Here is a 15,324-nt window from a genome sequence, read left to right as displayed (position 1 = left end):
ATGGCCAAAAGATAACAAAGGAAATAACAAAATGGGGCCATATGCAGTAACTATGTAGACACAGAATTAATAAGAATCATGTCAAATCTAACAAGGGATTGTGTTTAAATAGTTTTATAGGAAAGTTAAATATTCACAAGCTTATATGAGATTCACAATGACCCTATGAAATGCTCATTGCAAATTGAGGAACAAAGTGTTATTATTAAGAAGAAACAAACATATACATTATTAGGAAGCCATATCTAGAATATACCTAATAAATAAGCAAATAATAAATAAGCAAAATTTACTTAAAATATTTCATAATATCATATATCACAACATACAGTAATTTATTTTTTTGTAGATAATCCATTTCACTCATCCTTTCTCCTCATTTATGAAATCATGCGGCTGAACAATAATGTGACTGAGTTCATTCTACTTGGGTTGGCACAGGATCCTCTTAGGAAGAAAATCGTGTTTGTCACTTTCTTGATTTTCTGTTTGGGGACATTACTGGGGAACCTGCTCATTATTACTACCATCAATACCAGCTGGGAGTTGAATACATTTCTTCCTTTTCCACTTATCCTTATTTGATACCATCCTCTTTACTTCCATAGCCCATAGAATGATTGTGGATGCCCTCATGAAGAAGACCACTATCTTTCAGTGAGAGCATGATCCAAGCCTTTTCATCCAATGTATTTGGCTACCTGGCGATCTTCATCTTTATCCTCATGGCTGTTGACCACTATGTGGCCATCTGTAAGCCCCTGTGCTACATGACCATCATAAGCCACCGAGTCTGTGGTGTGCTGATGCCTGTGGGCTGGGTCAGATCCTTTGTGCACTTTTCAGCTCAGGATTTTCTAGCCTTTAATTTACCTTTCTGAAGTCCCAATGTGATCGATCACTGTTTTTGTTTCCTGGAGTCTTTGCTGAATTTGCCTATACAGACACCTACGTAACCATCCTACACTTAGTGTCCAACAGTGGGGCCATCTGTACAGTGAGTTTTGTCATGCTGATGTTCTCCTATGTCATCATCTTGTATTCTTTGAGAGACCACAGTGCAGAAGGGAGGAAAAAAGCCCTCTCCACCTGCATCTCCCACATCATGGTGGTCATCTTGTTCTTTGGTCCTTGCATATTTATATACACATGCCCTGCAACTACTTCTCCACGGATAAGATGATAGCTGTGCTTTATACAATTGGAACACCTTTGATCAACCCTCTGATTTATACACTGAGGATGCAGAAGTGAAAAATGCCATGAGGATGCTATGGAGCAAGAAGCTGATCTCAGATGTCAAAAGATGAGTGAAGTTTCAAAGTTTTCTTCATAGTTTAGATTGAGCTCAAAATCCCTAGAGAATAACATTTCATACTGTGGTGTTAATATAATCCTTTCATAGGAATTGGTATTAGTTTCCTTCAGGAAAATAAACACTGTAAACACATATCCTGATTAGTGTCCAGTCAATTTTATGTAGAGAATTAGCACCAGGTATAAACAGGAATGCAGATCCGTTGCCTTGGATGTTTTTCACTACTGTGTCTCTGCCCCTCTTGCCTGCCTAACAATGGTTTTGATCTGTTTTTACTACCCCCATGTTGACTTATGGTCTTCTCTGTTTATAGTTATTTACACTTTTTTTCTGTAATTAGGTTTTTTTAATTTTTTATTTTTTTTTTATTTTCCCACTGTACAGCAGGGGGGTCAGGTTATCCTTACATGTATACAATGCAATTACAGTTTTTCCCCCACTCTTTCTTCTGTTGCAACATGAGTATCTAGACAAAAATTGTAATCAATTGTTATTTCCCCAAAACATTTTTTTCTACTGTACAGCATGGTGACCCAGTTACACATACATGTATACATTCTTTTTTCTCACATTATCATGCTCCATCATAAGTGACTAGACATAGTTCCCAGTGCTACACAGCTAAAATATACAAACAACATACAAACAACAGCAAAAAAGTCAACAACCCAATGGAAAAATGGGCAAAAGAACTGAATAGACTTTTCTCCAAAGAAGATATACAGACGCCCAACAAGCACATGAAAAAATGCTCAACATCCCTGATTATTACAGAAATGCAAATCAAAACTACCATGAGATACCACCTTACACCAGTCAGAAAGGCCATCATTAATAAGTCCACACATAATGAATGCTGGAGGGAGTGTGGAGAAAAGGGAACTCTCCTGCACTGTTGGTGGGAATGTAAGCTGGTACAACCACTATGGAGATCAGTAAGGAGGTACCTTAGAAATCTACACATAGAACCATATGACCCAGCAATCTCATTCTTCGGCATATAGCCAGACAAAACTTCCCTATTTACACTTTAAAATGCTTACATCCGCAGCCTGACAGGCTCTCCCAAATAGCCTGACTGATCTCTTTCAAATAGCGTTGTTTATTAGACACTTTGGTCACATCTGTCAGATCATGGACCTTCAACTTATTGCTCTTCCTGACTCAGCAGAAAGTACCATATTCAAATAATACAGAATCTTAATGTTGTAAAGAACAAATGTTCACCCTTTTGGCATTATAATTTGAATTCTTACCATATGTTCCCCTAGGTCCTTCTAACAGTGCCAGAATATGGAGATATAATTCTACTTCTGATTTTTTTTTCTTTGACTTTAGGAAGGCTTTGACTATTGGGTATATACTTATTCTTTTGGTAAAATTTACGTTTCTAATTTGATCCTTTCTGAATTTGAGGGTCGTATAAGTTTCTCTTGAAAATATACAAGAGAAATAATTACTATTTTGTTTTAATATTCACTTATTATTACTGCAAAATTAAAAATGTATCACCCAAATTAAGGGTAATATGTTTATATTAAGGGTGATATACTTCTCTGGAAGTAGAGAGTGTAAGCAGTTGATATTAACTGATTAAAGTAAATAATTAAATACTCAGAGGAGGATCTTATGCTTTGAAACAGCAATACTTATATCATGGGTATAAATTATGAATTCCATCCTGCAATCACCCTCCTTGGCATTTACCCAAATGCATTAAAGACTTCTATCCATACAAATATCTGCATTCATTTTATAGCAATTTTATTCTTAATTGCCAACATTTGGAAACAATTAAGATATCCTTCAGTGAGTGAATAGACAAACTGGAATATCCAGACAAATGAATATTATTCAATGCTAAAAAAAGAAATGAACTATCAAGCCATAAAAAGATACAAAAAAAACTTATGTGCATTTTATTAAGTAAAATAAACCAGTCCGAAAATGCTACATACTGTATGACAGCCATTGTATGTCATTCTGGAAATGACAAAACTATGGAGACAGTAAAAAGTTCAGTGGTTGCCAAGGGGTAAAGTGGAGGAAGGGACGAACAGGTAAAGCAGGGAAACTATTCTGTATTGTTCTATAATGATGGATATTACATGTGTGTCATTATATATTTGTCCATATCCATGTGATGCACAACACCAAGAGTCAACTCTAATGTAAACTTGGGGCTTTGGCTGATAGTGATGTGTCAATGTAACTTCATCAAGTGAACAAATGTATCCCTCTGTGGGTTGTTACTAATGGGGAAGGCAGTGCCTTAATGGGACAGACAGGGCACACATGGGATATCTGTATCTGCTGCTCAATTTTGCTGTGAACCTAAAACTCCTCTTTATATAAAAAAAAAAGCCATTAAAAAAAAAGATGTCATGAGAGAAGATAGAATGTAATAGTAAACAAACAAACAAACAAAAAACCTACTCATCTCAAAAGAACAGAGGAAAGAAAGAACATATGTTATAAAGGGAACAATGAAAAAGTAAACTTCAATAGGATGAATTTAAATCCAAAAATGAAGGAGTTCCCATCGTGATGCAGTGGAAATGAATCCAACTAGGAACCATGAGGTTGCAGGTTGGATCCCTGGCACTTGCTTAGTGGGTTAAGGATCTGGCATTGCCATGAGCTGTGGTGTAGGTTGAAGATGCAGCTCGGATCTGGTGTTGCTGTGGCTGTGGCATAGCTGGCGGCTGCAGCTCCAATTCAACCCCTAGCCTTAGCACCTCCATATGCTGAAGGTGTTGCCCTAAAAAGACAAAAAGAAAAAAAATTAACAATCCCATTATATGCAAATATGCTGCATTTAAAAGACAGAAGTTATCAGAATACACATAAGAGAAGAATCATCAGGAAAGAAAAGTAATGGATGAGTGAGGTTCATCTCAGCATGATGAATCTCAGAAATGGAATACATTCACGAATGAGTAAATGCTATGATTCAATTTCTATGAAGTACTAGAATAGGCAAAACTAAAAGAGTGATACAGATCAGAACTATGGTTGCAGTCAGTTGACTGAAAAAGGGGCATGACAGTTACGTGAATGCATTGATCAAAACTCATCTAACTCATCTAACCATATGCTTAAAATATATACATTGCATTGTTTGCAATATCTAGCTCAGAGAAAGAATTCTATTGTAAAACAAACTTACTGTGTCCAAGTCTCAGTAGAAAAAATGCTTGTCAAATCTAGTGATCATTTCTAGAGAAAAAAGCAGAATGACAACTGTCATTAAAAATCACATTCCCATGGATAAAAGATATATAGAAATGTTATTGAAAACTGGTACACAGCAGTAGCTGTGCAGAAATGAACCTGACTAGTATCCATGAGAATGAGGGTTCAATCCCTGGCCTTCTTCAGTGGGTTAAGGATCTGGCATTTCTGTGGCTATAGTGTAGGCCGGCAGCTATAGCTCTGATTTGACCCTAGTCTGGGAACCTCCATATGCCATAGGTAGGGCCCTAAAAAGAAAAAAAAAATGGTACACAGTAGTAACTTTTAATAGTTACATTGGACTTAACCAAAATGGAAAACTTTTGTACTAAAATCTATGTTATTAATGAAATGCAGCCCTAAAAAGACAAAAGACCAAAAAAAGGGAAAGAAATACTGATTCTTACCACACAGTGAATGAAACTGTAGAAACACTTTGCTAAGCGAAAGAAGCATGTTGCAGAAGAGAACATGTCATATGACCTCTTTTTTTATGAAATGTCCAGAAAAGAAAATATTTATAAACTAATACTTGACTAGGGCTGCCAGTAACAGTGGTAGAAAGGAATGAGGAGTGACTGCTAATGAGTATGCAATTCCTTGGAGGTGACAAATATATTGTAAAATTAGATAGTGTTGATGGTTGCATAGACATCTATACTAAAAACCATATACACCTCAAATGAGTGAATTATATACTATATGAGCTATAGCCTAATAAAGCTGTTAAAAATAGTAAATCTAGTAATCATTTCTACGAAAATAAAAGACCATACAGTAGCTTACATTAGAAGCTTTTTCTTTTTTTTTTTTTTGGCTGCATGCATCCTGCAGGAGTTGCTGGACCAGGGATCCAACCTGCACCACAGCAGTGACAATGCCAGATTTTTAATCCACTAAGCCACCAGGGGAATCTTTCCCAGGAGTGCCTCACATTTGATCCCTGGACCCATTGCCCAGGAACTAATAAATCCACAGCTGCAGCCAAAAATAAATAAATAAATAATATTCCATCCCTAAATGGAAGACATGTCAATGTTCTATTAATAATTACTACATTAGAGTGACTTTAAATCCCTACTTGTCATGATTAAAATTTCAACTAGTCACCATTGTATTCTATAATTTAATTTATATGAGTCATACATAAAGACTCAGAAATTGGGTTTTCAGGAAACAAACAGCTTGAGAAAGGTCACCTGCTTCTAATCTAAGAAATATTTCCATGGAATCTGATCCAGGAGCCAAGCACAGAGCACAGTCAGGGACAAAGATCCTATGTGCTCTTGGAGTCCCATGTGTCCAGGGTGCCTCAGGGGGAGAAAATTGAGACCCTAAACCTTCAAATTCTCTGAAGCTTTGGATTAGCAGAGTCCTTCCTTTACCCTTGCTACAAAATAAGTGCTCCTTGGAGAATGCACCTCACCTGAAACAGGATTCTCGAAAAACAGATGTTCAGATGTTCCCTTCTCAAAATCAGATGCTGCAATCTTTGTCATCTCCAGACCAATATATAGACTCAAAGTTCAGCATAACACAACTAAAGCTCTGAATATGGAAGGAAATAGCCTACACCCCAAATGTATTTGCAGTACTTCATTAATATGAGCTTGTGTGAGCTAGGAGAGCACTTTGGAGGAATGGACCTTGAAACTGTTAGATTTATGTGGTGGGAAGAACTCAATTCTGGTAAAGATATTCTGGATTTTGAACGGGAACCTGAGGCTCAATATTTTGGCAACCTCCACAGGTTGCAATTTTCATGGAGCTTGGAGAACTTATGGGTTATAGCAAATTACATGCAGGTGCATGAGCTTCCTGGAGAGAGGACAGGTTTACAAGAGATCAGTTTTCCAAAGGAACTATGTGTTGAGGAAAGGGGAATGAATACTCAAACCTTCCTGAGAATGACTGAATGCAATATCTAATCTGTCACCTGAAATAATATCATAATCTTCCAGCTAGAGTGAAGGCTTCTGAAAGCCACATCATAAATTAAGTTTTGATGCAAGACTGTCTCAGAGTAGGTTTGGAAAGTCAATGAATGCATCTTAAAATTATTTCCCTACTTTGAATAGATCAATTGAACATATGTACACACAGCATCTGAAAAAAAACTTATGTATATTATTCTATAAGATCCCCTACATCACAGACAAATTATAAAATCGAAATAAAATCACATTTAAAATGAATTTCAAGGATAAAAGCAACTCTAAAAGATTTGAAGGATTCTGGTTCTCCATAATTTTATCATCTAATTACCTGGTCTGACCCATACAACAAACATATGTTGCATATGGTCATGGACTTCTATGATACCACTTAGTAGTATCCTCAATGGAAACCTCAGTGCAAGCTATATTAACTCTATTAGAGCATCTAGCACTTGGCTTGGAGCCCTTCTCCAAGTCCACCTCGGACTGTTGCCCTCCAAGTAAACCAGTTGGCACAGGAATCTGGACTAACCACCCATGGAGACTCTCAACTCTGTGGGTGACACCCAGCCTCCACTGAGGGATTGCAAACCAAGGAAACTAGGACCATCAGTGCACCATATGCAAACAAGAAGGACCCTGGAATAGAGAATGTCCTCGCAGCCCCTGAGGGGTTGGAAATGGCAGATCCCAGACACTACCCTCAAAGGCAGATGGTCCAAACAGATGAATAATGGTGGAGCCAAGGGCTACTAAGTTGTCACTCCAATTGACCTCTGAGAAGCCCTGGCTGACATGGTTCATAAGGTAAAGGCCTTTCAAATTCTTAGTCCATGTCCATGCCACCTACTCAATTCTGAACACCAGATCAGGCAAACTTGCTCACCAGAGTTATAAAATTATGTGGGTAGCAGGCAAGGCCTCAAAATAGGTGTTCATAGTGCCATTAGAATGTAAATCAGATGGAAATATGCCTATAAATTCCTTCCTGTAATTATCCAAATGCCCTATACTTCTGCTAAGAAGAGATATCTTCAAAAACTGGGTGTACTGTCCACCTAATGAAAGACAAGACAGAGACTGGTGTCCCCGTTGATGGACAAAGGGCACAAGATGATAATGTGAATGGCTGAGGACCAACCTCACTGGAGTAAATCTCAAGGTCTGGACCCAGAGACAGGTGGGATGAGCTATAGGAGGTACTCCCATGATTCATCAATGGAAAACTGGCCCAATATAAAACAGTATGTACTCTGTCAGGAGGTCTTTTTTGAACATTGAACCTGTTACAGAACTTAACTGACCAGTGCTTTATCAGACCATTTCACAATCAGCCTGTAATACCCTCACTCTGCCCATGGAGAAACCCAATGGAGAATTCTGGATGGGACAGGACCTCAGGCCAGTCAATGAAGCCACTAAGAATATACATTAAGGAGTCTCTAATCCCTACACCCTGATAACCACTCTGTCATATACATGGACCTGTATTCTGTGTTAAATTTAAAAGATGACTTCTTTTGTATCCCATTAGCCCCAGAATCATAAGAAATGTTTGCCTTTGAGTGGCAGAACTTAAACACAACAAAAACAATAATACTGTTCACCAGTCCTGCCCCAGGGTTCAAAACTCAGGAGGAAAATTAGCTACAGACCCCCTCACAATCTCTGAGGAAAATTAGCTAAAGACCTAAAAGAGCCATATCTGGAGTAGGATCCCTCTTCCAGTATGTAGATGACATTCTGACCTCCAGTCTTATGTAATGATTAATTGAGGTCATGGTAAATCCTGGCATGGAAAGTACAATCAGTCAGATAGTGGAGACGTGCCCCATCTGCACAATGAACAACCCCCACATCAGATCCCTGAGAGGTCCCTACATAAGGCCCCTTCAGGTCAGAGGGAAATATGCTGGAGAAAACTGGCAGGTTGATTTTACTGTCATGCCGAGAGTCCTGGGGAATTTCAGGGGTCTCTGGGGCTATGGCACATTTTCTGGGTGTGTAGAAGGATTTCCTGCTAGAATTGAAATGGCAGCTGAAGTGGCTCAGGATTTACTGAAATAATCCCCAGGTTTGGGCTCCAAGGTCCCTACAAAGGGATAATAATCCAGCATTTTTGTCTCAAGTGACAAAAGGATAATGAGTTCCCTGTAAATAAAATGGACCTCAGTCATCAGAGAAAGTAGATCCAATCAGACCTTGAAAGGGGCCTTAGCCAAGCTACCTAAAAACTAGAAAACTGGGTCAAGTTGCTTCTGATTAATCTGCTCTGCAGGCAGTTAGCCCCAAGCGATAAGTTACAGTTAAATGCATTTGAACTCCTGTAGGGTAGACCTATTGCCCAAGCCCAAGAGAAGGGACACCTTAACATTCCTGAAGTGAAACCACTCAAATCTGCCTTCCAGGTAGAAGAAATCGTGAAAGCTCTCACATAATATTTAAATTACATGCTGCCTGCCCCAACCAACTCAGCAGGACAGAAAGCAGAGAGGCATCTGTCACCAGCAAAGCCCTTTAACAACTCTTGATAAATAAAAACGGATTCTGCTAATAAAATGCAGGCTCACCTTTTCCATTGCCTTTGTGCGTAGACCAGTTTTCCTTGCCCACTTGCAGAGTGTGGTGCTTTGGACTGGAGCTCCTCCTGCGAAATGGCCTCACCACACCTCAGCCCAGTGACCTTGTGCTGAATGAAGCACTGGGTATGACACTGCAATCCAAGATAGCGGAGCGGCCTGGGGAGAAGTGCTGCGCCCAGCCCTGAGCCCTGGAGCCTGAGCTGCTCATAGGTCCTGGCCTCATGAACTCCGCCCCCTCCCCTCCCCATGCTGATGAGAACTCCTCACCCTCCCCTCCCTGCTGAGGAGAACCCCATCCACTGCCTTCACCCTCCTTGAGAACCCCGCCCACTGCCTGTCTGTCAGGACGAACCTGTGCACTAGGAAACCACAGCGTGCCTCTCTGTTTTTTTGTTTTGTTTTGTTTTTTTGTCTTTTTAGGGCCACACCAGGGCATATGAAGGTTCCAAGGCTAGGAGTCCAATCGGAGCTGTAGCTGCCGGCCTACACCACAGCCACAGCAACGCCAGATCTCAACTGCATCTGCAACCTACCAAAGCTCACAGCAATGCTGGATACTTAACCCACTGAGCAAGCCGATGGATCAAACCCACCTCCTCCTGGATACTATTCAGGTTTGTTACCACTGAGGACTATAGGAACTGCATGCATCTCTGTTCCTTGATCAAAGAATAAAGCTTCCAGAGTTCCAGTTGTGACTCAGTGGTAGTACCCGATAAGTATCCTTGAGGATATCCTTCGATCCCTGGCCTTGCTAAGTGGGTTGAGGATCTAGTGTTGCCTTGAGCTGTGGTGGAGGTCGCAAAGGAAACCTGGATCCTGAGTTGCTGTAGATGTGGCATAGGCTGGCAGCTACAGCTCCAATTCCACCTCTAGCCTGGAAACTTCCATATGCCACAGGTGCAGCCTTAAAAAGAAATAATAATAATAACAATAATAAAAGAACAAAGCTTCCCTTTGCGTTTAAACTGAACCCAACTCAAAGAGTCCGTAATAATATCACGTATAAACTTCTAACCAGTAGGGAAGGGAAGTGGATGAATCTATCTTTCCCTTTCCTAGTTATTTAGATTGTTTGGAAAAGGAAAGCATACTCTCTATTAGAAGGTCCAATGAAATCAAGAAAGCATCTGTGGTGGGCAGCTTGTAAATTCCCTCTCAAAGTATAAAACAGTTTCTTTTTGGACATTGTATTAAAAAGAAGGGAGGGGGGAGGTGAAGGCAGGGAGGAGAAAGAAAATAAAACATTAATGAGGGGAAAGGAAAGGGTAGGAATGTGAAAGGAATAAGAAAAAATATTAGTGGTCAAGAGTCAGCCTTAAAGGTATACACTTTTGATAAAGGTGAAAAAAAAATGAAAGGCTGCACTATGATTCATTCCAGGTATGGGCTGGGAGGGAACTTTTTCCCACTAATTTCTTCAGAAATCAGCAGCGACTCAACTAAAAAGAAACACAGTGAACCCCAATAGTACTATGGAGTCCACTCTGTTCCAATCAAATGGAACTTCTAAAAAAGCAGGATGATTAAAATTCAATAGAGAAATACCTCCAAAAAGAGATTTTTGCAATATATATGTTATATTAAATAAACAAATTATATGAAATATATGCAAATACATATGCATATCATTTCAATGAACAAGATAAATAATCATAAAACAATTACATACCTCTGTTTACTAAAGAGCTCTGGATTAATATTATGGTTCCAAATGCAACTATTAACTGGTTTTTAGATTTAGCTAATTAAAAAAAAGTTTACAGGTTTTTTTTAACTTTTTACTTTTTTTGTCTTTTGTGTTTTTAAGGCTGCACCCATGGCATATGGAGGTTCCCAGGTTAGGGGTCTCATCGGAGCTGTAGCTGCTGGCCTGCCCCACAGCCACAGGAATGCTAGATTCCAGCCACGTCTGCAACCTACACCACAGCTCAAGGCAATGCCAGATCTTTAACCCACTAAGTGAGGCCAGGGATTGAACCCACAACTACATGGTTCCTAGTCAGATCATTTCTGCTGCACTAGAGTAGGAATTCCATACATGTATTTTTTTTGTTTGTTTTAAACAAATTGAAAAGTCACCTGGAAATTAAATCTCATTGTCAATTCTCTAAAGTGGTTCTGATTATGGAGGGAGACTTTGGGGGAAGACTTTCCCCAGGGTCATTAACCTTTTATATCACTCTCTTTAAAGTGACCCAACAAGAAGTAGAGTAAACAGTATTTGTTGCCAAAAGTACTGTGAAATGATAGGTTTCAGCTGGTGAGAAACAGACTGGGAGCAACAAAGACATGACTTCTACCAAACTTTGAGTTTTTTTGGTCAGATATTCTTTGAAATTAATTATTCACAAAGCAATTCTTAAGGCATCACTCTTAACTTTATTTTGGAAAAGCACACCCAAATTATCAGAAGAGAGAGAAAAATAAAGCAAAACTCAAGCCCTGGGCAATACTGGTGAGATATTTTTTCTTCTAAAAATAGTATTAAATTTTGTGGACAAAGAGGATTTAATCAAATATCTATATTTGATTGCTTGTGATATAATTTCAAAATACTGTATAATTATAATTTTGTGGATGATGATAAGATAATGAAGTGCATCCATACAAGCCTATGGGAGGGTCTATTCCTGATTATGAGTAAGAAAATGCCAGAATTTCAAAGGAAAGTGAGGCATTATCATGTTGAAATGCTCAGAAAGGGGAGGAAGGTATTGATTCATGGAGAAAGAGGACTTTCTCATGGACATTAGAGAATGGACAATGGAGGCACAATTGTTAGGCTTGTGTTTAAATGCACAGTTTCTAGATGAGAACCAAGGAACATTATTTACAGTTGTCAAAAACTGCTATGATTTGAGCTCTCTTAAAAGGAAAGGCTCTCTCAGTGGGGAATAGTATATTTTCTGCAGTTCAGGAGGAAAAGCAAAAGGGTTATATAAGCATGTAAAACAAGGGAATGTGTTTGAGTGTGATTTTGAATTATTATTATTACCTTATTCTTATCATTATTTTGTCTTATATAAGAGAAGACACTAATATAATTAAATAGAGTAATACAATTAAATAGACTAATATAAGTCTAACATACAGATCTGAGGAAACACAGCCCTGTAGTTTCCCATTAGCTAGAAAAGCCAGGCCCAACATTGCTACAGAAGATAGAGGAGAGCCCAGGGTTCAATAGGGACTGTAAGCCCTGAACTTGAACTTGACAGATCTCTGGAATGTGTTCTCAGGTGGACACAATTCCTGATGCTTACCTAAGACAGCATGCAATTCTACCCCAGCCCAGAACTAAAGGAATTGTTAACATCTGTACCTTGGTTTGAAGAGTCACTTCTGAGCCCATTTAATCAAAACTATGTCCCAAACCCCTTTCCACACATACTTTTCAGTGACCTCACTAGAGTGTTTAAACTTTCACCAAGTGATGAAAGAGTGGTGAGATTAAGAGCAGAGTCGTTTCTTTCCCCCCCAACTTATTTATTTCTTTACATTAAGAGATGAATGTGGGAGTTCAGGTCGTGGCACAGTGGAAACAAATGCAACTAGGAACCATGAGGTTGTGGGTTTGATCCCTAGTCTCGCTAAGTGGGTTAAGGATCTGGCATTGCCATGAGCTGTGGTGTAGGTCACAAATGAAGCTCGGATCCAGTGTGGTTGTGGTGTAGGCTGGCAGCTACAGCTCTGATTCAACCCCTAGCCTGAGAACCTCTGTATGCCATGGGTGCCGTCCAAAAGAAAAAAAAAAAAAAAAGCAAGAGTCTAATGTGGAATGTTTAAAATACCAAGGCAAAGCAATTCCTGGGGAATCCTGAAACACAGTTTGAAGATGAAATTTCCCTTTCTTTCATTGCAGATCCAACAGCTCCTGGTGTATCTCCAGCAGGTTTTTTTTATTGCTTTCACTTCCTTTGTTTCTGCCTCCTTTTCAGAGTCTGATGGTTTTCCAAACTCAAAGAATTTATGATTCCATAGTAGAAATAGCAGATAATATTATATAAACTTTCTTATTTTGCAAATGGAATAACAGAAGCCCCAAGGAAGCTAAAGGATTTATTTAGAGATACAGCAACCATATCTAAGAATCCAGATTTGTATAATTTTGATTTACCTTCTGCTACTCCACACCACTTCTTGACCACAAAATCTTTATATTAAATAGGGTATCAAAAATTCATGCATGCAAAGATCAGAGTTTTCAAAGGAGAAGCATCTGCATGGTTATCAAGTCCCAACTAATTGAAACCTCATGGCAGTATTCAGAAGGGAAAATGTCAGGAGTGTTTTGACTTCTGCATACAAAATAAGATGCTAAATTTTAAAAGTTAGAGAAAAACAAATACAGTATCACTTATATGTGAAATATGAAAAATAAACAAACCAGAAAATATAACAAAAATCTAGAGAACAAATTAGTGGTTGCCAGTGGGGAGCAGTGGTGAAGGGCACTGCAGATCTCAGGGAGTGGGAAGTACAAAACAGTAGGTTAAGTGTAAGATAGGCTCGAATATAGACAGTATTTAGTAATAACTAAACAGAAATTATCATTTTAAAATTTTATGAGAATAAGATCATTTTTTCAAAATATAGACATTACCATATCCTCCAACTCAAAAGGTATCTCAAATTTAGGTTGAGTGCCTTTGAAGGATTAGAAAGAAGTAAATTGTTAGAAACAAAGGAAAGAACCTTAATGAAAGACGAGGGAGGTGAACTCAGGGTTAGGTGTGTGCTTAGAGGAGTTTATTTCTCTAGACTCTGTTTCCTCATCAGATGTAAATGACTAGACTATCATTCTGAAGTAAGATGATCAGAATATGGATTTCAATTTTTTTGTTATACAAGTCAACCTGCTGGAAGCACCTTTTATTTTTTTCTCCATTTTTAACTATTCTGCTGATTCATTTCATTTGTTTTGAGTTATACATAAATGTTGGTGGTCTTTGTTATATTTTTCTTTCACATAAGTTAATGATCCCTTGGGAATTTGGCCTTCTAGAGTAACTCCATGGAGAAGATAAATGATGTAACTGAATTTGTTTTCTGGGGTCTTTCTCAGAACCTCAAGGTTGAGAAAGTGTGTTTCATGGTGTTTTCTTTCTTCTCCTCTGTCATCCTTCTGGGAAACCTGCTCATCATGCTCACAGTTTATGTGGGCAAACTTTTCAAGTCCCCAATGTATTTCTTTCTCAACTACCTGTCTTTTGTGGACGTTTGTTACTCTTCAGTCATAGCTCCTAAGATGATTGTTGACTTATTGGCCAAGACCAAAACGATCTCCTATGATGGGTGCATGTTGCAGCTCTTTGCAGCACACTTCTTGGGTTGCACTGAGATCTTCATCCTTACTGTAATGGCCTATGATCGTTATGTGGCTATCTGTAAACCCCTACACTATATGACCATCATGGACAGAGAGAGATGCAATAAAATGTTGCTGGGGACCTGGTTAGGTGGGTTCTTGCACTCAATTATCCAAGTGGCTCTAGTAGTCCAACTACCCTTCTGTGGGCCCAATGAGATCGATCACTACTTCTGTGATATTCACCCTCTGCTGAAACTTGCCTGCGCAGACACATACGTCGTTGGTGTTGTTGTGATAGCCAACAGTGGTATCATCACTCTGGTGAGCTTTGTTATCTTGATAATCTCCTACATCTTTATCCTGGTGTACCTGAGAAAGCCGTCAGCAGAAGGCAGGCACAAAGCTCTTTCCACCTGAGGCTCCCACATTGCTGTGGTCATCATCTTTTTTGGTCCCTGTACATTCATGTATATGTGTCCTGAAACTACCTTTTCAGAGGATAAGATGGTGGCTTTGTTTTATACCATCATCACCCCTATGTTAAACCCCATGATTTATACACTGAGAAATGCAGAAGTAAAAAATGTAAAGAAGAAACTGTGGGGCAGGTGGATTTTCTGGGAAGCAAAAGGTAAATAGTTGGAAGTAACAATACAAGGTGGATGATCTTCAATGTTCTCATCTGCACAGGGAAGGCAATAATAACCTCACAGGGATGTTTTTGGAGGAGCAAATGAGAGAATAAAATGGTCTATAGAAGTAAGATATTTTAAAATCACTCTTACTTTATTGGTTTGAAAAGTCCATAAGCATAATTTTCTAAAATATCAAAGACAAAGAAATCTCATTAAACTCAGAAGCTCAGCATGATCATACTCAGCACCATGATTTTCTCCTCCCCATTTCCCCATTTGCCAATGTCTTTAAAGAATGAGAGTC

At 38.8% G+C, this 15,324-nt stretch overlaps 2 pseudogenes; both read left to right on the top strand.

Annotated features, from left to right (window-relative positions):
- Positions 1–358: 358 nt before the first annotated feature.
- Positions 359–1,310, top strand: LOC110258901 (annotated as a pseudogene).
- Positions 1,311–14,073: 12,763 nt separating this feature from the next.
- LOC110258904 lies at positions 14,074–15,024 on the top strand (annotated as a pseudogene).
- The last annotated feature ends 300 nt before the right edge of the window (positions 15,025–15,324 follow it).

Source organism: Sus scrofa, unplaced genomic scaffold (assembly GCF_000003025.6).
Source record: "Sus scrofa isolate TJ Tabasco breed Duroc unplaced genomic scaffold, Sscrofa11.1 Contig53, whole genome shotgun sequence".
Classification (NCBI taxonomy): Eukaryota; Metazoa; Chordata; class Mammalia; order Artiodactyla; family Suidae; genus Sus; species Sus scrofa.
Note: the sequence above shows the minus strand (reverse complement) of the source record. Positions and strands in the feature narration are given on the sequence as shown.